At 41.9% G+C, this 26,593-nt stretch overlaps 1 long non-coding RNA gene across 1 annotated transcript; it reads left to right on the forward strand.

Moving 5' to 3' along the window:
- Nucleotides 1-1,426: 1,426 nt before the first annotated feature.
- LOC138915605 (uncharacterized) lies at nt 1,427-19,199 on the forward strand. Its single transcript, XR_011421635.1, has 3 exons — nt 1,427-1,841; nt 2,924-3,049; nt 17,349-19,199. It is a non-coding gene; the product is annotated as an uncharacterized lncRNA (long non-coding RNA).
- The last annotated feature ends 7,394 nt before the right edge of the window (nt 19,200-26,593 follow it).

The raw sequence follows: 26,593 nt of genomic DNA on the forward strand, positions 1-26,593 counted from the left end.
CCTTGTTCCATCTTTCAGATTTAAAGAACATTTTGCCTTAGATCTTGATGGTAAAGTCATGCCCTAGTCCAATTAGTTCTCTTAATTCTAAGTACCAGCTGGTCCATCCCACAGATTGTAATGAAACAAATTTTCCCCAAGCTCTGCCTTGCCATCCAAATCATCATCACCATTATCACTAATACCCACCCTGGGCCATTATGCTGCTAAGAACTTTGCATATGTTTTCTCCTTTAAACCTCACCCAATGTAGTAAGATAGGTCATATTTTAATCCCCATTTCAGAGACGAGGCAACCTGGATATCCAGCTCATAAGTAACTTTTCCAAGGTCATGGAGCTGATAAAATGTGACTGAAATCTAGAAAATCAAACCTTAATATCCCCCTCAAACAAACGTAAATTCTCTGGATAGTGACCCTTCTATCCTTCACTCTGTGGATAGAGCCAGCGTAACTGGTGCATTTTCATTTCAAAGAACAGAAAGTGAGGTTCGAACAGTGCCACATTTTGGCCTAAGAAAGAGGGACCTTGTGCTCTTAGAGGCCCCCACATATCACAAACACACACCAACAACAAATTTATTAAAGACTCTATGGCTGCTTCTGTCACCAAGGATCTGGCACTCAAGGCCGGCAGAGCATGACTCACAACTCTAAGCATTCACTTTCAGGCTAACACCATTCGGGTTCCAAAGAAATACTGCCCCTCAGGTCCTGCCTGTGAGAGAAAACATTATCTGAAAGTTGTGGTCATAGACACTGCTTCAGAGCACGAAGAAGATTTGAGGAACAAAAGTATTCAAGAAGAGAAGACAAATTCATTAACTTGTCAAATCTTTCCTCTCAGAAAGCTTGAATGCAGCAGATTCTTGCATAATGAGGTAGTTTCCCAGAAATGTTTAGCATCTAGTTTTTGGATTCTCGCCATGTTCCAACTTGTGGTTTTGAAGGTGCTCATGAATAAGCATGGTATTTGCAACAGTCGTACATGGTGGCATATGGCATTATTTAATATTTCTGATATTAAATAATTTGTATTCCTCATAAGTTTGATATCGCTGGTTTAAGCGTAACACTTTTTAAATTTAATATTGGTAACTTAAATTGGCAACTAAAAGGACATTTCGTGCTAGAATTGAAAATAGTTTTACTTTAGTAAAATTAGTGATATACAAGCATTTTTAAATTTAAATAGAAAATGTTTACTGTATTTAAATATTTTTATTAAAAATTTTATATTCATTAATTATAATTTACATTTTTCTTTAATTCATTAGTTAATTTTTTATTATTTTTAATTGTGGCAAAATAGACATAACATGAAACTTACCATCTTAACTATTTTTAAGTGTACAATTCAGTGGCATTAAGTACATCCACATTTCTGTGCAACTATCACCACCATCCATCCTCAGAACCCTTCTTATCTTACAAAACTGAAACTCTGTACAAATTAAACAGCAACACCCCATTACCCTCTGCCCCCAGCCCTTGGTACCCACCCTTCTACTTTCTGTCTTTCTGAATCTGACTACCCTAGGTATCTTATGTAAATGAAATCATATAGCATTTGTCCTGTGACTGGCATTTCACTTAGTGTAATGTCCTCAAGATTCATCCATAGTAGGATGTGTCAGAATTTCCTTCTTTTTTGAGGCTAAATAATATTCCATTGTATATATATACCACATTTTGTTTACCCATTTATTAATCAATGTTGATGGACTCTTGGGTTGTTGCCACTTTTGGCTATTGTGAATAATGCTGCTATGAACATTTGTATACAAATATCTCTTCTAGACCCTGCTTATACCCAGAAGTGGAATTGCTGGATCATCAGGTAATTCTATTTTTAGTTTTTTGAGGAATAACTATACAGTTTTCCAAAGTTGCTGCATCATTTTACATTCCCACTCACAGTGCACGAGGATTCTTATTTCTCCACATCCTCACCAACATTTGTTATTGTCTAGGTTTTTTTATAGTAGCCATCCTAATGGATGTGAGGTAGAATCTTATTGTGGCTTTGATTTGCATTTCCCTAATGATTAGGGAAGATGCTGAGCATCTTTTCATGTTCTTATTGGTCATTTACAGATATAGTCTTTGGAGAAATATCTATTCAAGTCCTTTCCCCTTTTTTGAGTCAGATTGTTTATTTTTTGTTATTGAATTGTAGGACTTCTTTATATATTCTGGATACTAGCCCCTTATCAGAGATGTGATGACAAATATTTTCTCCCATTCCATGGGTTTCCTTTTCACTCTGTTGGTTGTGTCCTTTGATGCAGAGAATTTTTAAATTTTGACGTAGTCTAGTTTATTTTTTCTTTTGTTGCCTGTTCCTTTGGTGTCTTATCCAAGAAATCATTGCCAAATGCAAACAGTCCATAGCAGATGTCTTTACATTTATTTGTGTCTTCAATTTCTTTCAGCAACACGTTATAGTTTTCAGTGTATAAGTATTTCACCTCCTTGTTTACACTTATTCCTAAGTATTTTATTCTTTTTGAGCTATTGTAAATGGAATTGTTTTTTAATTTCCTTTTCAAATTGTTCACTGCTAGTGTATAGAAATGCGACTGATTTTTGTGTGTTTTGTATCCTGCAACTTTGCCGAGTTTGTGTATGAGTTCTAACAGTTCATTGGTGCAATCTTTAGGGTTTTCTACGTATGAGATCATGTCATCTGTGAACAGAGATAATTTTACCTCTTTCTTTCCAATTTGGATGCCTTTTATTTCTTGTTCTTAACTAGCTACTCTGGATTCAATAGTTAATTCTGAATATTTTAAAAGAAAAATAACGTTTTTGAAAACATATACAAAAAATGTTTTTAATTATTTACATTTAATTTAATTTACATTTTTATTAAACAGATTCAAATTTTCTATCCTTAGAATACACGCATTTATTTTTTAGTCCTACAGAGCACTAGTTTCTGCAGAGTACAAATTATGTGAAAAATCTGGATTATAAGAACACGATTCATGATTCTGCTGAATTGAAGACAAGAAAAATAAAGTTTATGGAACATATATATGTATGGTAAGTTGTGAATTATGTATGTCTTTATCATCATCCAAACATTACTGGCCCAAAAATAGAACACCCAGGCATGGGCAATAATAATTAAATTCAACTATCTGTGATATGTTTCTGACTTTTAGACATTATGAATGTATATTTGTCAAAGCAGAATGCTAGAACACATTTAGTTTAACAGTTTGTTAGTTTTTCTTTATAACTTTTAAATATCTAGGCATATCTAAAAGTTTCTCTCTCACAATCAAGAAGCCCAAGAAAGCTGCCTGGGTTGGTCTCTGTGCTTTCCTTGCACAGAGCCCCATAAACATTAGGAGCAGACTTGGGTTTGAAAGTGTAAATACAGTAGATTCTCATTTATGGAAGTTAATTTAATGAGATAATCCCCTCCCTGCACTGGAGCCAGGATGATGTTGATACACTACAAATCTGATTATGTACTCCCCTGCTCGGAGCCCTTCCATAGATTCTCTTTGCACTTGGGATAAAGTTCAGAATGTGGAGCCCTGCGTGTTCTAGCCCTGCCTCCCTTTTTAGTCTCAGCTTCTATACCACTCTTCCTCTCTTCACTCTGGCCACATTGGCTTTGTTTTAGTTCTTTCAACACATCCTCTCCTGCCCCAAGATCTCTGCACCTGAGGTTCCTTCTCCTCATGATCTTCCCTTCCCCTTTTCTTTGCCTAGTTAACTCCGACCTATCTATTGGACTCATCTCTAAGGTCCCTTCCTCCTGGAAGCCTCCTTTGAATCTTTGGCCATGATAGATCCCAATAAAAACAAAAATAATAATTGTTTTGATGGTCATGTATAAAGACTAACATTTATTGTTTGCTATCCAATAAGCGGAAAGATAAGCACTTCATATGTATTAAATCTTTTCATTTTCCCAAAAGCCCTTGCCTCCATTTTCACAAGTAAAGAAGTCAAGACTTAGACGACTTAAGTCACTTGCCCACAGTTACATTATTAATAAGAGGTGGAGCTGAGATTTTAGTCAAAGCTTTTTAACCCCAGAGCCTATATATTTAGCCCGAATGTCACATTGGTTTTCTCTGTTAAGGGCTCTCATTCATGATTTATTCATTCATCCCACATATTTATTAAGTTTCCACCACATGCCAAGCACTTCAAGGCACTAGTGGGATAGTGGTGAGCAGCAAGACAGATAAGGTCCCTGCACGCAAGGAACTTTGTTCTAGTGGAGGAGCAAGAGCATAAAAAGCAAAACTAAGCAAACAAGGTAATTGCTTTAGTAGAAATGAATAGGTTCTGTGATGGAGAGTAAGAGGTGAGGGCCTGCTATTGACAGGATGGGCTCACATGGTCTCTCTAAAGAGAGGATATTTGGGCTGAGTCCTGAAGGATGATGGGGCAGAAATAGCTAATTCCCCTTAAAAATCCATTCTACTTGTTTTTACGGTAACAGAGCCCCTAAATTTTAGCTGGATTATATTCTCCCACCCCACCTTGTGTTTAGGTATAGCCGTGTTACTAAGTTCTGGCTAATGGGTTATAACTGGAAGTGGCATGAGAAACTTCCAGGAAGTCTCCTTAACGGGAGTGAGGGCTATGGGCATGCTCTTCTCCTCCCATCCTCTTTCCTATTGGAAGGTTGAAGCATCAGCAGCAGACTTGGACCATGAAGTGAACTTGGGAATGGAGGTCACACACACTAGAGAAGCAAACAGGAAGGAATATGAGTCCCTGATACTGTGAAGTATCATTTTAGCTCCACACTGTCTCCCTCAGGTAAACTGTATTGAAGTTGTACTTCCTACTGAAGGGCAACTGGACTTCTTTATGATTCTGGAGATTTAATACTGCTACTTGTGAAACATAGACTACAAGCTTCATGCACAAACTTTCAACCACAGTAGTAATTGATGGAATATCCTCAGGAAGTCATTATAGAACCTTCTGTTGCCTCTGACTCCCCATCACAGGAAATGGCTAGTTTTCCTTTCTCTCTGGCCCGCCTCTGGAAGGTATTTGGTATGCCGGAAGGGCCACTCGCTTGATCAGATGGCACCTGCCAAACTGACATAGATAAAAACATAGATAAAAACACGGAGAAATGCCTCCATGACACACTAGTGATTTCACAAACACATTCAAAAGCTAAGTAAAGCTTTTGATGTCCTTGATCTTTGCACTTTCAAATGCTGGTTGAACAAACAGAAATCGATCTTCTTTGAAATGCTTCAAAGCAGTGAAATTGCCTAAATCAGTTTGTTGACTATTCTCTGACTTCCAAAGGTCAAGGAAGGTTTTCTGTTTGTTCTTCCTTCCAGAGACACTTTCACATACTCTTCTAGGTATTTTTGTTCTAGGAAATTTAAATCCTTCATTTATCTGTTTGATATGCAAGTTTGAATTTCCAATAAAGATTTATTTAGCCAACTTTTCTAAAGGCTGAAAATGATTCTTTTCAAAACGGTTGTATAAACATTCTATTAGGAAATGGTAAATAGAACTTACCAGCATAGAAGTAAATGAGGAAGAGCAGGAACTGATTCTCGGACCAACACATTTAAAGTTCCTGAAATCCCCAATGCGTTCTCACACCACACATTTCTGGGTGAATCCCGCGGGCTGCAGTTGGTCTGTTACCGTTAGTGGCAGTGGAAGGATATATGATTTTGTACTTGTTTTTCAACAATTTATAACTCTGTAATCAGCCCTTGAGGTTGCCTCTCACTCTTCATGGTGAGAAAGACACCATGGAAGTTATCATGTGTGGAGACAAGCTAAGAGACTTTGGGGTCTTCACTGTCATTATGACCCTCTTAATCAGGATTCTATAGGTAAGTGACAGAAATACATTTAAACTAACTTCAGAAAAAAAAAGAAATGGAATGCGAAAAATCTAAAGTATCATGTGAGCTCAAGGTCTTGGGTATAGCGAGGCTTCAGGACTTGAACCAGAGACTGACTCCTGCTCAGCAGTGCTTCCCAACCTTTTTCACATCAGGAAAATTATACAAAAGGATATTTCTATGGCCTATGCAGATAAAATAATGAGGCTGCTCCATGCAATTGAAAGTAACTTACTCCTTCGTATACAGATCTGCCACCTAGATAAAGCCTTTTTTAGTTCCTCAATTCCCAAGTTTTTAGGAAACAATTATAGCCAATATTTATTGAACCCCTGTTGTGTGGCAGGCACTGTTCTAAATACTATACATGTGTTCATTCACTCATTAAATCTTAACACAATCCTATAAGGCAGGTATTGTATTTTCCCATTTTACAGACAAGGTAACCCAGGTACTCAGAGGCTAAGCCATGTGCCCAAGGTCACGTGGCATGTGGTGGAGGTGGGGTTTGACTCTACTTTGGCTCCAGTTTTCCCTTAACCCTCCGCTATAGTGCCTCTATTGAGAAGTGAACTGATTGGACAAGCTTGAGTTCGGCGCCTACCCCTGAACCAATCAAGGATGAGAATGGGGTGTGATCACACAGTAGAAAGCAACTTGGTGCTCCTGCTACACCCTCTGGGAAGAGGGAGGAAGGGGCAAACCCTCCCAAAGGAGTGTTTGACAGACACTCATAAGGGTCATCTTCCTCCTCTCCCTCCTCCTCTCTCAGGGGCCCAAGGTTGACTTAATTCTTCTCTTCATTTCACAACATGCTATCATCGTGATGCATTTATGGTGCATCATGTCTTGATTTATTTCTTATTCCTCTTCTCCACTCCATCCCCAAAGGCAACCATTCTACTTTGTTTGATAGGAATCATTATACTTTCTTTATATGTGTTCTTATATAATGTAGATTGTTCTGTGTGCATGCATTTTTAATTTACATACATGACATTGGGCTAAAGGTCCCACTCTGTGTATTCCTTTTGCCACTAAGTCTGATGTTCATAAGCTCTATCTATGTTGCCATGTTACCAGCCCATGGCTTCTGACCACTGCATATACTCCATGATGTGCCTGTACCACATTTTACTTTTCCCCCAACCCATGTCTTGTCCAGACACGGACCAGTGGGTTCTATAGATCACCTCACCCACATTGGGAACCCCTTCATGTGGAAAAGCCCTTTCTTGCCTGGTGGACTGTCCCTCCTCTGTGCTCCCACAGTCCTCCCTGCTTGCCTCCATCAAGACAAAGGCCACAGAGCAGCTTGGTTAAAAGTACAGGATCAGGGCCACACTACTTGGAGTCAGAATCCTGTCACTTCCACTCACAGCTAAGGCACATAGCCTCTTGGTGTGTCCCATTCCTTGTCTGCAAAATGTTAACAACAGCTACTAATGGGATTGTTGTGAGGATTAAATAAGAAAAATACATGAAAAGTGCTAAGAACAGTGCCTGGTACAAATTAAGTGCTATTTGTACCTATTATAATAACATTTGTTACATGCATTGGAAAGGTCTGTTTACTCGTCTGTCACCACCACTAGATTATGAAATCTTTGAGTCCAAGGACCTTGACTTTCCATCTCTGTGTCCCAGAGCCCCACACATTGCAAGAACCCAGTGCATGCTCACTGAATGGTGCTTTCTCTTACTCACCCTTTGGTTTGATGTGGCTGCAGGATTTGTATCTAGAAACCAACAGGGTTGAGGAGAAGCTCAGATAGAACAGCTTGGACATGTGGCTTTAGAAGGGAGAACTTTTCTGCAACTATAATGCTTGCAATAGAAAATATAGCATCAGCTGCCACATAAAGCCAGGAAGGTCAGCAGGTCACCCAAGACTGGCCCTCAGAGGACATCTTACACAGGCAACTGTATGAACTTGCCTGGAGCATGGCCAAGAGCCAGCTCATGGCCATATGCCAACATTTTTTGGCTTCCTATGTGTTCACCTCAGTGTTCTCATCTGTAAAATAGGACTAATAGCTTCTGCCTAGTGGGTTTTCCTGAGGATTATGTGAAGAAACAATTATCAAGTGCTTAGAAGAGTGTCTGACATGACCTCTATTGGCAATAAATGTTAGCTCTTCTTATTATGATTATCATCAAACCAATTACTCTTACAAATAGAGTTGGAAGATGCCACACTCATTTTCTTTTTTAAAAGAATTTATTTGTTTTACTGAGGTAACATTGGTTTATAAAATTATATAAATTTCAGGGATACGTCAATATATTTTAACTTCTATATAGATAGACTACATTGTGTTCACCATTGTGTTCACCACCAAAAGTCTAGATTCCATCTGTCACCGTACAAATGTCGCCCTTTATCCCTTTTACTCTCCTCCCACCCTACCCGTTCCCCTTTAGTAATGACCAATCTGTTCTGTGTCTATGTGTTTGTTTGTTGTTATTGTTTTTCTGTCTTCACATATGAGTGAAATCATACAGTAATTGTCTTTCTCCATCTGACTTAGTTCACTCAACATAATACCCTCAAGGTCCATCCATGTTGTTGCAAACGTCAAGCTTTCGTCTTTTTATGGCTGAGTAATATTCCATTGTGTATATATACCACGTCTTCTTTATCCATTCATCTGTCAATGAGCACTTAAGTTGTTTCCAAGTCTTGACTATTGTAAATAATACTGCAATGAACATAGGGGGTGCATATATCTTTTCAAATTAGTGTTTTTGTGTTTTTTGGATAAATACCTGGAAGTGGAATAGCTGGATTGTATGGTAGTCCTATTTTTAATTTTTGGAGAAATCTCAAAATCTCACAATGTTTTCCATATTGGCTGCACCATTTTCATTCCCACCAGCAGGCAGCACTCATTTTCATTCTTGTTTCAGGATCCTGGAATTTTTGGTTGTTCATTTGTATGTTTGTTTTTTTATTATTTATTTATTTGGTGTTCTGGTGGGAATTTATTTGTTAGCATGTCGTCGATTGGAAAGTTCTAGCCCTTTTCCTTAGCCTCAATAGATGTGTCCTTTAACTCACATGTGGGCAGTATAGCTTCTCTGTCTTTGAAGGCTTCCTAAAGACAGTATCATTCTCAGATTGGAAGTTCTCTGAAATCCCAGCTTGCAGTAACCCACAGTCAGATATTCCCAGGAATACAAGAGGAATACAGTCTACAATCACAGAACACACTTAAATGGGAATGAACTTGATTCTTTCGGTTTAAGAAAAATAGAGGAAGAAGAACAAGGAAGTCAAATACAGGTCCAGTGGGATTATCCTCAGAGCAATAAAGGCCTTTCCCATCAGCTTTCTAAGCAACTTTTAGGCTGCTGCTGTGCCACAGAAAGTGTCTTTTAAAAAATGTTTTGGTTTCATACGTGGAAAGAAGACCTCAGGATGAATTACTGGCTGCCCTACATTAGAGGCCTGTTGTAAGAACAATTAGTTATAAAAAGAGAGGTTAATTGTGGGGAGAACTCCACTGCCTAAGCTGAGGGAGTTACAGCGACTCGCAGTGAGGGGGCTAATCAGGAGGCCAAGTTGGTGGCCACAGCTCTCTCCTGGACAAAGGCTTACTGGACAGTCTCTTGCCATGTGCAGTGTTTGGGTTCATGTGGGGACTGGGAGGCCTGATTGTGTTTGGGATCATTGGCTGCGGGGATTATTGCCCATGGGGATCATTAACTAGTGACAGGGGTAAAGAGAGCAGGAGTGAGACTCAGCAGAATTTCTCATTCTATAAAATTAGGATCTTGGTGAAACTCGGGCTGGCTCACTGATCTGTTAGGATTATTAAGTAGGTGTAGACAACTTTTTACCAGATCTTATTCCCCACTCTCATCCATTCCTGATGATTCTGCCTTCAGCTGTGCCTTAAAACATACTCTTGTAAGAAGCACTTATTTTCAAGACACTGCTTGAGATTTTTTTTAGAAGCCCTTGAAAACAAGATATTGGGCTTTCCCAAGATAATTTTATTTTAAGCCATGAACCCAAATTCCCAACCCACCCTGCTCCCCTGAACCCCATCAACATTCTGAGGATAAATAGGAATCCAGGGTTGGCAAAGTTGAGGAGCTCATCTCCAAAGAGGATTTTTCACAAAATGTGTATATGCTTCAGATTCCACCATCATTAACTGAGCATCTGCTGTGTGCCAGGCACTGTGCAGAGCACTTTTCTTTGCCTTGCTCCACTCTTCTCACAGCGCCCCCAACTCCCTAGCACAGGGGTAAAGTCACCAGTTCTGCAGGATGAACATACCCAGAGTCAGTCTCACAGACCCACCAAAGGCCACGCGATAGGATCAGAGCCAGCATCTGTTTTCAAGTCCTTTGGCTGACATTGGCCATTTTCCACTCTTTAGATCTGCCTTAATGGAATAACCCAAACAGTTATTTGTAATGGAAGTTAAGCCATTGTCATAAGCATTCAAAAGTAGGTAGCTCAAGGGAAGGAATTTTTAAATGTCTGCCTCTGAGTGTGACATCCTTTGATCTCACTCACCTTATATATGCTTCTGGACCTTTTTTTTAATCTTTCCAACTTTGGAGTAAGTGAATAGGCAGCTAAATCTCCTGACAAATATCTGATAAATCTGGGTTGTGTGTGTTGATGTTCCATTTTTATTATATATTTTTAATATCTGTATAGATAAGTAACTTTTTTTCCCTCATAACATTTCCAAATTGAATTATCTCTTAAGATAGCACTGGATGAAATTCTACCATTTTGAACTTATGCTCTTCATGTCCATCCTGCGACTAAGGTAATTATAAGAGACCCTCCTGAACGATGGTTTTGTCACAGGTTAATATAAATTAATGCATTTCTACCTTCAGTCTAGTTTCTTATCAACAGTCAGCCTAAGCATTTTTAGTTTTCAAATATTTTACATTTAACCGTATTTATAAGGCATTTCCATTTGAGTTCTGTCAAAGCAGTGTGCAAATGAGGGGCTGACGGTTCCGGAAGTGAGCACGATGCAGTGGCTAAGAGCATGGCTTCTGGAGCCAGCTTTCCTGAGTTTGATTCCTGGCTATACTGTTGCTTCTGCTGTTGATAGTGAGCAAGTTACTTCCCTCATCTGCATCTTATATTCTCCGTCCTCTGTAAAAGTGAGGTTTAAATTGTTCCTATCTTGTAGGGTTCCTGTGAAGCATTAATTTATGTGAAAGTGCTTAGAAAAAGGCCTGGAGCATAGTAGCTCTATATATGTGATTCCTGTTATTATGTCACTATTATCCTTATTCAGCAAAAACAGTGAATAGGAGCTAGACACTTTGGGAGGCAGCCATCATGAGGCCAAGAATGAGGACTTGTATGCGTTGGGCCTCACCACCATGACCTTCCAGAACTGAAGTACTCAGAGAACTAAAGCATTTAGCGATATATCCATGACTCTCCTCCCCTAATTTACCTATTAGACCGTGCCTTGTGCTGTGCATGCTTTTAAGAATATTCGGTTCTAGTAAATGAATTAAGCTGGTGGTTTACAAACATAAACAAGTTATCTTAAGTTGTTTAAGTATAAACAAATAGCTAGGAAGTAAAAAGTATGCTATCCATAGGCAGATTTCATGGGCTGTGTTAAATATAAGTAGTTAGCAAGCAGAACATGTACATGTTAAACACAGGTAAAGAACGATGGAAGAACCAAGATATACCTAATATTTATGATGAACCTGAGTGTTAAATATTTGTAATGTACTAAGTATGCATAAGACTAAATATCTAGAGTTATTAGATATACATGATCATTTAATATTCATGATCTCCTAATTTGGCAGCCTATTGGTTATACCCTTCTGGTCCCATGTGTCCTCTGCCCAAAAAACTCAAATAGAACTCATAGCTGGTCATCTGGCTAATTGATAAGTACAGCAGAGGCTAGGCATACTTGTCCCTACATCTCTCTCATAGAACAACTGTGTGACATTGGCCCAGGGCACCTTCCATCTGTGGGCCCCTGTGTCAGAAGTCCCCAACACTACTCTTGGGTTCAATGATTTTCCAGGTCTCACAGAACTCAGAAAAGCAGTTAAACTCATGGTTATAATTTATTACAGCAAAAGGACCCAGATTAAAATCAGCAAAGGAAAAAGGTGTATAGGGCAGAGTCCAGGAGAGACCAGGAATGAGCTTCTAGTTGCCCTCTCCCAGTGGAATTGTGTGGACAACACTTAATTCTCCCACCGGTGATGTGTGACATCACATACTAAGTGTTGCCAACCAGGAAGTTCAATCAAGCCTGGGTGTCCAGGGGTTCACCAGGGATTATTGAGGTTCAGTCACATAGGCATGGAGAGCCCATGTGACTGACCTTAACTGCTCAGACCCCACCGCCCAGAGGTTCAACTGTTAACTTGAGGCCCAAGGTCCCTACCATAAATCGCACTGTTAGCATAAACTATCTGGCAGGGCCCAAGGCCCCAGGTAAACAAAAATACTCTTATCAGGCAGGATATGCTAAGGACTCAAGGATGATCTCCCAGGAGCTGGCCAAGGGCCAGTCCTTTCTTGGAATGTACAGGGTTTGAACACCCCAAGCCTGCTGAGTTAACCTTATACTGCACAATCCTCTTGCTTCAAAAGTCAACTTGCTTCAAAAGGCCAGGGGCTGGCCAATGTCATAGTGATTAAGTTCACACACTCCACTTCAGCGGCCCGGGGTTCACAGGTTGGGATCCCAGGCACAGACCCAGCACCACTTGTCAAGTCATGCTGTGGTGGCATCCCACATAAAATAAAGGAAGATTGGCACAGACGTTGGCTCAGAGGCAATCTTCCTCGAGCAAAAAGAGGAAGATTGGCAACAGATGTTAGCTCAGGGACAATCTGCCTCACACACACACACACACAAACCAAGTCAACTCTGGTCCTGGTAACCACATTGTTAGAGGGAGAGCTGAACAGGCAGAGAGGGACAGGGCAGTTGAACATTGTGTACTCCAGGATTCAGGTAGTATGGTCTTTCCATCCTACTTGCACCCTAGTCTAAGTGTATTAACTTTCCCCATCTTTCTCCTCTTGCTCCTTGCTGTGTGTTTTAAATACATTTAATAAACCTTGTGACTTAAGTATTTTAATTTGATCTGTGACTCTTTCTGGGGTAGCTTGCCTGATAGTGTATTTAGAGGCTACCATCTCATATACTTGTGGCTAATTTGGCACATGACATGTCCTGCCTTCATCATTTGTTGGGTGAGTGGAGAGAGGTGATATATTAACTTTTAACTTAACTTAATTTTTAACTTTTGCAGAGATATGCCACAGGAGCAAACAGTACAAGTGCTTACAACCACCCTGGTTTGTTATGAATTAGGAAAAATAATACAATCTATACAAGTGGGATGGAGAAGAGGAGAAATAACACAGTAAGATGGATGGGGGAAGAAGATAAGAAAGCAGATTCATGAGAATATTGCTCTGCTGTGAGCTTGTTCACTGCCTCCAGGCACTGCTGACCACTGTTTGCCTCTGGGTCATAAGTACTGAAAGTTCACTACAGACCAGGTACCACGCTAAACACTCTAGGTGAATTAGTTTATCCTCACAACAACCCAAGAGGTAGGTGCTATTTGTACCTTCACCATTTGTAGATGAGCAGATGGAGACACAAAGGAATTTGTGTGAGTCACGTGCTTTGTCAGTGATGGAGCCAGAATTCAAATGCCAGTGACAGAGTTCACACTCTTAACCACTCTACCAGGCAGCTTGGGCTCTGAAATTGGTTTGTCTTAGTCTCAGGGCCTGGCACAGAGTAGCAAATGTCTTTCATTTGCAAGTGACAGAAACCCAATTCAAAATGACTTAAGTGAAAAGAAATATTTATATATTCACACATCTAAAAATTTCAGGAGATAGAACTGAAACAGCTGGATCCAGGGCTCAACCAAGCTGTCAGCACTCGGCTGCCCACTCATCATCTCTCAGGTCTGTTTCTTCTCTGTTGGCCTCACTCTTCCCTCATGGCTATTGGCGACTCCAAGCTGACATTCCTACAGCTTGACAACCTCAGCCACAGGAGAGATTCTCTTTCCCAAGAGTTCCAACCATAGACCAAGGAGTCGGACTGACTCTGATTTGCCCAATTAATTCAGTCACTGAGGTGAGGCAGCAGCCAGGCTTGGGTTATGTACCCACTCGTGCTGCTGGCTGCTAGGGTCTGTCCCACTTGAACTACATGGACTGAAAATGAATGAGGGCATTTCCCTCGGAGGAAAATGGGATTGTTGCCAAAAGAGGAAGAAACAGCTCTGGCTAGGCAAAAACAGCCAATCTTCTCACAGGGTTCAGTAAACACATGAATATTGGATAGAGAGATGGATGGGTGAATGGTTGAATGGATGGATGGATGAGTGAATAAATGCAAAAATTCAATGCCCAAAGCAAGGGTCTCTATGATGAGAAACTTACAAGAAAAATGCTTTATTACATATCCGAACAGTAAGAGAAGCCAAGGTTAGCAAAATACTTTTGGTTCCCTTCTACAAAAGAGACAACAGGAGATATGAGAGAGGTGGATGGAGGAAGACTATTGAAAAATAGGTACATGAAACAAAGAATGAGAACATGGGGAGCAATTTCTCTAATGGAGACAATTATAGTTTTAATAGGACATCTGCCTCCAACAGTGTGGGTTTCTGGTTGCTGCTTTTGTTGGTATATCTCTTTTTCTTGGTGCAGTAAGAAGACTGCAATTGTCATGGGCAATTACAGCCCAGCACACAAAGTTGCATGTCCCATCTGGAGAGACCAGTCACCTCAACTGGCGTAAGCCAGCAGGATCCTCAGGAAATATGAACTCACTCCACAGGGTTCTCAGATTCTCTTTAACTTCCAAACTCAAGCCATTCCTCTAGGTTGCTTCCTAGTTTTTAGCCTTGTTTGTGGCCCCTTAAAGCTGCCATTTCAAAAGTTGATTTTCAGAATAGGATTTGGCAGGGCAAATAGAGCCCCGGTTGGGAGAGTACATCCACCCTGTAGAGAAGGTTATGAAAAAGGACAGGACGATAGATTCCAGCAGCAGGTTCAGGGAGAGAAAAAAAGAACCACGTACACACTCACATACAGAAGCACCTTGAACTGCTTCTGTGCACAGCTTGGGTTCAGCGAGCCCTCAGCATATTTCAGCCCAAATACTTGTCTTATTTTATTTTTCACCGTATGCTACATTTCAGGGAAAGTGTACTCTGCATCTTTCTAATTTGCCTGTGCTTCAATTTTGCCCTTAAGATTTATTAACTCATCTTTTATTTATTAACTCATACAGTGGCTCTTGTATGACAACACCAGTCTTATATGGCTAAGTAGACATTTATATCTTTTGAATTTAAACTAAGGATTTACAGGGAGTATTTTTGCCTCCAAGATATTGAAGTTTCTTTTTTAACTTTGACGTTTCTGTCTCCTGCACGTCTGGGCTGCCCATCTAGAGAGCTCAAGTCCAAGGCACCTTTGGAGATATGATGCCCCATCCTTTTAGCTCTGGATAGGGGCTGGGTTTTCTTGCCCTCTGAGACCTAACCTCCTGACCATTTTCCTCCTGCATCAGGCCTTGCAATGCCCATCTCAAACCAATTAGGGTTGAATGTAAGAAAATGTTTTGATACAGAATGCAATCACCAACCTAAAGTTATACCAAAACTGAAATCTGAGAGAAGAGAGAGCAAAGTAGGGTCCCTTTACAAACTGGGCTCAATGAGGCACAGAGCAAGAGGGCTGGTTTTTGAACTGTTCCTCAGTCAGGCAGAGGAGCAGAAGGCCTGCAGGAGTCACCACCTGAAGACCCGGAGGAAACGGAGACTCAGCACCCCTCCTAATTTCATCTATGAGGAAACTGAGCCCAGCAGAGTGAGGCACTTGGCCAGTGGAGGTGATGAGCGCAGAAAGCAGGCCTCCTCCATCCAGCATGCTTCATGGGAGCACCAGTGTTGAGGGCTCCTGGGCAGAACCAAACACAATTAGGGAAAAGCAACAGATTCCACGAAGTGTTTATGCTTTTCTCAAAAGCTTTAAGTTTCTACTCTGAACATGTGTTAGAATCAATGGGGAGGGGTCGGCCCTGTGGGCCGAGTGGTTAAGTTTGGACTCTCTGCTTCAGCAGCCCAGAGTTTCATCCGTTTGGATCCTGGGCCCAGATGTAGCACCGCTCATCAAGCCATGCTGAGGCAGCATCCCACACAGCACAACCAGAAGGACCTACAACTAGAATGTACAACTATGTATTGGGGGCTTTAGGGAGAAGAAGAAGAAAAAAAAAGATTGGCAACAGATGTTAGCCCAGGGCCAATCTGTAAAAAAAGACAAAAGTCAATGGGGAAAGCTAAAAGACAAAGCAAAACAGAACCAAAAAATGAACGTCTGGACCCACCAGAACAATGAAACCAGGCTCTCAGGTGCTGAACTCTGGATCAGTATTTTTAAAAAATCTCCCTAGGTGATTTTAATGTGCAGATGGTTTGAGAACCACAGTACTTGGATGTACCTGAGTGTTGTCAGCCAAACTGAACTAAGAAAACATGTGGTGGCGAGGGGGCATCTGGTGCTATAAGACATGGGTGGAGGAAACCACAGCCCCAATGCTGTAGAGTGACTCGATAAGCTTGTCCCTGTGGGAGCGAAAGGAGAGACACAGGGAGAAGGGCATCTGAAAGGGGTCTTCTCCTGAAAGAGCTTCATTCCCCTCCCCTCTGGCGGGCTGGATTCTTTGCACAGATAATTCTAAACCTGTCTTTCCCAGCACTTTCGGCTGGAGAGGTAGTCTGCAAGGTTTTCTGCCTTATCCTATTTTATTACCAACCTACCTCCACACATTCCAGTTTTGAAGAGAAAACTAATAAGGAAATGGCTGAAATAGTGTCTTGATGGCAGAAGGAAGAAATAGCTCCTTAAAATTTGTTGTGCAAGCAGTCTGCTACAGCAAAACCTGCACCTTTTCACATGAAAATCTAGGAGGTGATTTAAGTTATGATCCTAATTGGTCCTCTTTAGGAAGGGATGTTACATTTGAACTTGCCTTCAGGAACTTCTACCCCCACTCATCTTAGTATGTAAGGTCAACCTAACATTTTTTAAGTGAATGCCTGACTGTATTTCTTCTCTCCTCCCCACCTCCACCCCTACTACCATTTCATTTGGATTCAACTCTCATAGCAGAGGCATTAGTATTGATAATTCATCTGTTTAAAATAAATTTTAAAAAAGGAGATAATTCTTCACATAGTGAAACAGATAACCCGCTTTCCCAGACTTGATGAATTTCAATGCATAACTTAGTCATAGAAAGAATGACCAGTAGTGCAGACTGGTGACAAAGTCGGAGAGTAGGCAGGGCAGGCTGGTTAAGGACTGAAGTCTTACTAAGAACTTTGGATTGGAGGGTTGAAGGCAGGAAAAGACATGTGATTTGAATTAATACCTCATCTTTTTATTTTATTATTACTGTTTTTAAAATTAGGATTCAGATTCTATTCAAGATGCTCTTCGAAAAGAGAAGAAATTGCTGGACCCAAAAGAACCAGATGTCGTCAGTCAGGAGGCTGTTCAGTTGCAGAGAGAAATCAGGAACTGCCATTCCACTTCCACGTATTCTCCTCTACAAATGGAGCTGTCCACACTCTACCAAGCATCTTGCCACAAAGGGAAGAATTTATGAGAAAAGTCAAAATTTGACCCATATCATTCCTTTGTCCATGAACCGCTAAGTGATATCAACTTTTTCTTCTTTATATAACTGGATGGACTTTAAGAATTCTGCTCCTGGGTGAATCTTGGCTGCCCTTGGCCTCCCTGGCTCCAGGCTGTGACCTGCAATGCTTTGTCATTGAAAGGTCCTGGCTGGCCTTAGTCAAATCATTCCTCTTGGCTGGCCTCACTTCCCTCTTCTGTACAACGAGCCTGGCCAGTATGAGCTCTGAGGCACTTCCACTCTGCTCTCTGAGAATTCTAAGTCTCCACTTTTAATCTGTGCTTCTGTTTAAGTGATTGATCTGTGAATGATCCAGAAGGAGGGTTCTAAAGGAGTGGTTCCAACCATCTTCTGCCCTGTGACCCAGAAGGTGTAACACATCAGTTGCTTCCTCTACGTATAATACTTAATATAGACGTTAAGGATTCGCCTACTTGCCTATTTCCTCAGCTGGGTACTGTGCCCTGCCTTCCTTTTGTTTCATTATAATTATTTTCCCCTCCCCACACCCAACTGTAGCATTTGCTTGATAAACATCTACTGAATACTTCGACATATACTGCGTGGCAGGGCCCCCATTTCTGACCTTCAGAGAGGGCAAAGATATTGACCAGAGGCTAGAATGGAAGAGAGAAAGTTCAGAGGAAAAGGGGGTCACACACCATAAAGATTTTTCCCTGGGAAGCAAACAGGGGGCTCTAGCAAGGAGTAGGAGAAGCAGAGAAGATAACAGAAGTAGCCTCAGGACAGTTTGACAAGAAAGTTTCCAGAAGAGCTATCTGGCATTGCTCTGTCTCAGCTTCGGTTTCTCACCTCTGGTAAAACTGAGAGGCTTGTAAAAGCAGATTTCAAAGCATCTCTCACTCTTTGCCTCCAAGAAACAAGCCTCTAGACCACCACACATAGAAACATTTTCGGCAAAGATTTCCTTCTGGAGGATGGGAAGGAAATGAGATATAATAGGCTTTTCTGAAGGGAAGAGTGGAGGGAAGGAGGGTGGACAGCTAGTGGAATAATAATCAACCATAATAAATGAATTTTGGGCCCAAAACATGTAGACCCCCATCTACAGCACTAAGTGATTAGTTCCCACCCAGACTGAATCTTTACGAATATAAAAGGAGGAAGCAAACCAGTCCTCATTTTATGCCTGTGGGAAGCATCTGAGTTCTGGCTTGGATGGTTATGCGGCCTTCCAGGGTGAGAAGTGATGCCTTGAACAATCATAGTTTCCACTCCTGCCCTGCAAGCAAACAGACTGTTTTCCTGTCCATCCTGAAGCTGTCACTCGTGTGTTGCTGTCCACTCTGTTCACTTCTGTGAACTTCTCTAATCAAGAAAGACGGAGCACTGAACATGGCTCCAAGGTCCTTTGGAGCACGCTATTTATCCTGTCTTTATACTGTCCAGTCAAGTGTGGACCACAGACTACTGGCTTCAGACTCGCTGGGGAGTGTGCTGGCCCCACCTGGAACCTCTAACTTTGAGTCTGTGTCTGAAATGATCTTTTTATTTATGTACTTACTCGTTTGTCTATTTTGTTTGCTGCTATAACTTCAGCTCCCAGAAAAGTGCTAACAATACAGTAGATGCTCAATAAATATATGTTGCATAAAAGAATGAATCAGCATATTGCATGCCCTTGGAGATGGTGCTTGGTTTAGGGAACCAACCTAAAATATGACCAACATGACCATTCAGATCTAGACTGAATTCAAATTCTAGGACTTTCATTGGAAATGAGAAGTTCTTTTAATGTTAAGATCAATAAGAGAACTGTGGAATGACTTTTGCCCAAGAATAAAGCTAAAAAGGGAAAAGGAGCTAAGAGATTGAGTGAGGGAGAGTGGGTCCCGATGACACCAACCCTCTGAATCCAGCTGTGATGTTGTCTGTGATGAAATCCCTGTCTGCCAAAGCCATACTGATGTGAGTCTCTGTCACTCACAGCTGAAGGAGACCTGCCTGACCAAGCCCCGACTTCCAGGCCTCATTGGTGGTTCACCGTCAGGACCCATGTACTCAGTCTGGGCTGTGGGTTTTTAAGAGCAGAGATTACGTCTTTATTCTTTCTATATCTCTTCTGCTCCTACTCTCTGCTCTTGGGACTTTAATGCAGAGCAGGGCTTTCCTTGCATCATTATAGTTGTTATGATTATTGTAAGAAATTTATTTTTGAAAATGACTTCAGAATTTATAAATCCTTTTGTATCTATCATTTCACTTGATCCTCTCAACAATTCATAAGTCAGCAGTGGAAGTATAATCTTCCTTCCATTTATAGATGGGAAAACTAACACTTGGGGCATTGAGAAATCAGCCCTGGTGTCAGATGGCTAATACTTCGGCAGCGTCTGACCACGATACTAACTCACATGCTCTAATCACAAAGCCTTTGCTTTTCCACACTGTCTTTCTGCCTCCTTTTCATGAAAAAATAATTGCCCTAAAGTTTAGTGAGTTTTCCCTAATGGACCCACGAACTCCAGCCATAAAGGACTTTTAAGATTCCCTTAGCCTTGTCAGGATTTGCCAAGGCCCGCTATTGGATGTTGAACATGTAGCACATCTCTAGGAGAATGATGCTCAGACCTGGGGCACTCACTGTGGCTTCAAGTTACCTTATGATGGGAAATCAATTGAATACGTGTTGATGACATCTTCCCAGCCAATTTCCTGGTATACATGGTGTGGATCAGGACTATAGTTTTGGGATGGAGACCATGCTTTCACTGCGAAGTTCACCAGAGAAATGACATATGTTGGGACTTGTGCCTGGACAACATCATGAGGCACAAGAGATGATTCTGCCTCATGACGCCATTTCCCTTCACAAACACCTAACGCTCACTGTTCGAAAGGTGGTGCTGACCTAAGCCTAGACACACACACACTTATAGTTTATTTATTAGGTTTTTAAAAACTACACCCTTTAGGAAATGACCATGGATGCAAGCCCACGGATAAGGTATCAATAAAAAGCAAATATAAATATGATACTTATTAAAACTGTAGCAAGATATGAAGGTCAGTCTAAAAACACCACTTTGTTGAGGAGAATCAGTTTAAAGACACAAGTCAGAATATAAAGGTTGGCAAAAAAAGGTTGTACTTAGTGGGGCTGAGAATTCCAGAGAGTCCTTCATAGATCTGAAACTCGCCAGTGGGATCAGAGCCATATTCATAGAACATACCTTGAAAGTTATTAATAATCGTAGTAATTATGATGATGATGATAATATGTTAGTTGAAATAAACAATGAAGAATGCTTTATTGTTAGCAAAGAACTCACTCTCCACATATCATCTTATTTGACACAACAGTCCTGATAAAAACATGGACCTCGTCACAGGTAGTTCAGAGACAATCCCATATGTTATCAGCTGAAGTTCCAAATCATGGGTTTTCGGAATGAGAAGGAACCATTGAGTCCAACTAGATCGTTCTACAGATGATAAAAATAACCAATGTTTGTTGAGCCAGGCCCAGCACTGCACACTTTATATTCATTATCTCATTACTCCTCATATTCCTCATCTCCAGTTTAGAGAGGAAGAAATTGAGGCTTAGCAAGATTAAGCCATTTACTCATGGTTATTCAACTAGACAGTGAGAGAGCCAGACTATGTGGCTCGAGGATGGCACTCTCATGGCTCAAGATATGCAACTGGTACAGTCCTGTACAACCCCAAAGAGTCAAGATAAAGATAGATTTTTTGCCTTGAAGCAGAGGATCCAAAGAAGATAAATGGGAGACAGAGGATTTGTATTAACCAGCTGTTTGACCTTTTAAAAATCAGACTCCTATGGCCTCATTTTCATCTTCCATAAAACAAGATGCTAGACTAAATGTTCTCTAAAGAATCATCCAGTGCTAACATTCGATAATACCATGAAATATGTCATATCTGGTGATAGGCAAGGGTGACAGGAAGGGAAATTTTGCGATTAACAAAAAGAAGAGAGTAATGCCTACAGCCACTTCAGCAGAGAAGCAGCAGAATTCCTCCCAGGTAAGCTTAGAAATACACATTATTGATCCTTTTGTTTTTAAGTGTGTTTCTTATAAAATTATGAGTCTAAGTCTTCTGGTGCCCATAACTAAGTGATCACAGCACTTCAGAATCCTTCTCAACACAATGCTCCAGGAAGCTACCAATGAATGATCAAAGTGGACATGCAAGATAAAATGCATTTTATATCCCGCCCATAGAAGAACATTTGGATTTTTTTTTTTTTTAAAAAGTATGTTCCTTACAGCTGTCTCAAGGATATGCTGTAGTGGTCAAATGGGTGGGGTAGTGCCAAGGCCTGGTAAATGCATTTGCCAGAGACAAGGTTAAAATACATCTAGGGTGGTCCAAGCTGTGGTCATCGGTCAGATCTGATGGTTGCATTCATAAACTCTCACTATGAGACCTTAAGGCCTCTGAGGAGAGGAATCAGCCTATTGGCTTTCAGTCAGAAGAGAGAAAGAGCAGCTTCCCAGGGAGAGTCCACACCCAGACCCTGGGGCTTCCTCGCTGGGAGAATGGTAGCTGCTCTCACAACACCGACTCTCACAAGGGTCATGGACCAAACGTCCTGGTTCTCATACAGATGAAAGCACCCTATGAATCTCTTTTACTTCTTTTTCCTTTGGGAGTAAAGATGAGCTTGTGGGAGCACAGCCGTGAAGCTGTAAATAATGGTTGAAGGGAAAGGCGATGATGGGAGAGTGTTTGGGCTGCTGTTGCATTCTGGTTCTGCCTGCTTCGGCAACCACCGAACCTACTCAGAGATGCCTCCAGAAGGAGTGGGTGTCCTCCTGGATTCTATTTCCACTGCACTTTGCCTTTGTATTCTCACTGCCTTTTCTCTGTGAAAAACTGAATGACACGGCAAATGATATGGTAAAACAGACTGCAAATCCAGCTTTCTTCTCGAAAACCACACACTCCCGCCAAGGCCCTTTGCTTTTCTGCATATGTTCTCAATGAGAAGAGAAAAGGATATGTCTCAAGGTCCCTGACAGTGGTTGGTCAACATGTGTGCACTGAGTAGCCACTGAGTGCCAGGCACAGGCAATATGAGAGAAAACAATGAGGACATGGTCCTTAGTTCATGGAACTAGTAGTCTTGAGGGGAAGCTGGCTAAAATAAATAATCACAAATGGCAAATGGAATAATTGTCAGGTACCAACTGCTGTGAGGGAAGACAATGGGTTATGGGAGCATGAAATGGGGACCCAACCCAAAGATCACATGCTCTCACTAACATACATGTATCCACATAGCTTTGCAACCATAGCTGTATCCTTAGCTTCACTCCTCCTCTGCATCAATTTCAGGCACCTCCCTAAAAAAGCACCCCCAAATCCAGGGTAAGCCATGTTTTCCAGCTTCTAGAAGCAGCAGTGGTGGTTGTGGCTCTACCGGGGGTCAAGGCAGGACCCACGGCAGCAAAGACTACAGCGCCACAGCAGCAACAGCAACATGCATCCAAGGTAGCCACCTCTTTGCTCCAGCGGACTCTGGCACATTTCCGTTTGCTCCCCAGCCTGAAGAGCAACATCAGCTCCCAGCAGTTACTAGTCTTTGGAAACTTCCCTGTTTGCTATTCAGATTTTTCAATCAAGTCCCTGAATTAAATTCTCTGTTTCAAATCTCAGATATGTTTTGGTTTTCCTGATGGATACTAGCGGACACAGGATGCAAACATGTCTAAGAGGTGGCCCTGCCTTCAAGGATGGCTGAGGACCAGCCCTTGCCTTTCAGGAGCAAAAACACTCGGATTCTTTTCTCTTCCCACTTCTCTGTGAGTGATAGGTACAGGAAGAGAAGCCCCTACACTAGCCCAAAATAAATGTGTCCCATAAGAAGCTTGACTCACTGCTGGAGATGAAGAGCTTTCTCTGGGTAAATATACGGTACCTGAAATCTGTGTGAAGTGTTGGAAGTAACTTGAAAAAGATAGAACACAAATGAGGGAAGCCTGTGCTGAAGGAAACTTTGCTAGGGAACCAAGATGTCTGAGTGACAGGAGAGCACTGAAAGAAAGAATCAGAAGGTTAAGGGTGAGCAGTCAACAAGGAAGAAAAAGGAGTTGAGTTGATTAAGGTCACCCAGGCTTGCTGCCTAGACTGCGTTTGATAAAGGAGGAGGAGCGAAGTGCCCACCTGCTCAGAAGATGAGGTCTCACTGCCCGGCCAATGTCAGCCTAATGGCGGGGTGGATCCACATATCTACTTGTCTATAGCGTGGTGGTGAAGGCATGACTTTTGAGCCAAATCACACTCACTTCATGACTTGAGTTGCTTTACTTCTCTAAGCCTCAGTTTCCTCATCTGTTAAGAAAACGGGGGGCTAGGGGAAGTGCGATGATTAATTTTATATGTCAGTTTGGCTAGGCCATGGTATCCAGATATTTTGTCAAACACATCTGGATGTTATATGAAGGAGTTTTTTTAGATGAGATTAATATTTGAACCGGTAGACTTTGAGTAAAGCAGATTACTCTCCATAATGTGGATGGGCTTCACCCAATCCGTTGAGGGCCTTTAGAAAAAGACTGACCTCCTTGAAGGAAGAGGGAATTCTGCGAGTAGCTTGCCTTCAGACTTGAGCTGCAACATCAATAATTCCCTGAGTTTCCAGCCTGCTGGCCTAACCCACAGAGTTTGAACTTACCAAGCCTTCCACAATTGCCTGGGCCAACTCCTTAAAATAAATCTGTGTGTGTATGTGTGTTTGTATACATACGTACACATGCATCCTGTGGGTTTTGTTTCTCTGAAGAACCCTGAGTACTACAGGGAATAAGAATTTCTACTTTATAAAGATATCGTAAAGTTCTCAGGATGGTACCTGGCGCACTAAAAGTGTTCAGTATAACCCACGAGAGAAACCTGGTTCCTCCAAAGAACAAGATCTGAGTCCAACAGCCTCCTCACAGCCCAGTGGCAGATGGAGATGTTCCTGTCCCTGCGCTATCCATGATTGATTCAGGAGACCTGGGTACAAATCCCAGCTCTACCCCAAGCCAATCCCCTCACTGCACAGTGAGGAACTGGACCCAGGCCCAGAGCCACACCACACCTCAAATTCCTTCATTGAGTCACTCCACCGTTAGGTAGCAGCGTGGTCATTTGCAGATAACATTAAGGATCTGCCTAGTCTCTCCAAAGCCTCTGGGAGCAAGTTTGCAACCCCAGGGATGCTACTGCTGGAAACAAACATCTCCCTGCCTTCTCCTTTCCCCACCTTCACCTGAACTCAGAAGAAGCTACTATTAAGATATTACCCAACTCAATCCACAAGTTGGTTGTAGCCAGATCAGCTTACGATCAGAAATTTTATACACTGGTGTTATAGTTTCCTGTGACTGCTGTAACCAATTATCACAAACTTGATTTAAAACAACGTAAATTTATTCTCACAGTCTGAAGGCCAGAATCAAGGCATCAGCAGAGGTTTGAAGGGAGAATCCATTCCATGCCTCTTCCAACTTCTGGTAGCTGATAGCATTCCTTGGCCAATGTTGCATCACTCCAATCTCTGCCTCCATCTTCACGTCACCTTTTCCTCTGTGTATGTGAGATCTCCCTGCCTTTGTCTTAAAAGAACAGTTGTGATGGCATTTAGGGCCTGGATAGTGCAGGATAATCTTTTTATCTCTGGATCCTTAACTTACATCTACGAAGACTCTTTTCCCAAATAAAGTAACGTTTACAGGTTCCAGGAGTCAGGACTTGGTATCTTTGGGGGCCACTATTGACCTCCCACAACTTGGTTCCCTGGGCTGGGCTGATGCCCTGAGTTCAGAGGAGTTCACATCATCCCTGGGTAACAGCAACCACTGCAGCCACACTGATAGCAAGAGATCTTGTCCCGTGGACACCTGGGAGAGCCCACTCCAAGACCCAGCTCATGAATGGGGCATGTTTGCTGAATGAAGACACCCTCTCCCTACACAAGCCTGACGCCTTGGATGCCTTCCAAAAGCTTAGCTTGTATTGAAAGAGCCTTGGCTGGGCTCCTTCTTCCATGGGGTGGGTGGAGAAAGGAGTGGCAGAGTCAGCCCAGCGGAAACTCGTACTGGCCCAGGAATTCATTTGGGAAAAGCAGTCTCACTACTGGACCACTGAAAGGAAGGACTCAGGGTTTCTTTTATCCTAATTTGGAAAAATTCCTAATTTTCCTAATTTGGAGTTTTTTACACCAACAAAAGCAGCTTAACCTTTTTGACATGGCAAACTTTTTCTCCCATGTCCAGCCCCACTCTCAGGAAGGAGAAAAATCATCTATCTTCATATCCACCAGCATAATACTCAGTATGAGAACATGGAGTACTTGAATTATTGAGCTCAGTGGACAATATCCAGTTTTTTTCCACAGGAATGGGCAACAGACGAGAAAATTCTAGACTTCAGCCTTCTTGCTCTGGTCCTCACACTGACAACTTTGGTCTCTCGTGAACTGGCCTCCTTCTTTTTGGTTGTCCTTCTCCACAGCTTTAGTCTCTTTCTCTTCTCTCCGACCACCCCCCACTTCCTGTTTAGCTGGGGGCATGCATAAGTGTAAACTGTAACCCTTGGATCTTCACTTCCAAGGTGGGTTCTTCGGAGGGTGCCCTGCGGCAGGTGCTGTCAGTGCCCCGGCCATATCCCTTCAGTGTTCACACTACCATAAATCCAGCCCAACTCCAACTGCCACAGATTACCTGTGATGCTTGGCCCCAGGGCTCTCTCTGGCTGCTAAAGTCCCCCACCCACTGTGCTCACTGGAGCCCATGAGGAGTCAATGGTCACACTATGTGAGAAAAGGCCCTTGACCAACTGCTGACAGGTGGTGGACAAACACACCAGCTCCTTCTGTCCTCGGGCAGGGTAACTCCAAGGCCTACCTTCTACGTTGGCTCCCAGCCTTTCCAGTGGGATTAAGCTCTGTTTGTCCACAGTGGTAACTTGCTTGGTGAGGTAAATTTATTTCAGTCTCACTTCCCACTCCCCTATTGCCTCCTGTAATCACCTCC

This window comes from Equus caballus, chromosome 9 (genome assembly GCF_041296265.1).
Source record: "Equus caballus isolate H_3958 breed thoroughbred chromosome 9, TB-T2T, whole genome shotgun sequence".
NCBI lineage: Eukaryota > Metazoa > Chordata > Mammalia > Perissodactyla > Equidae > Equus > Equus caballus.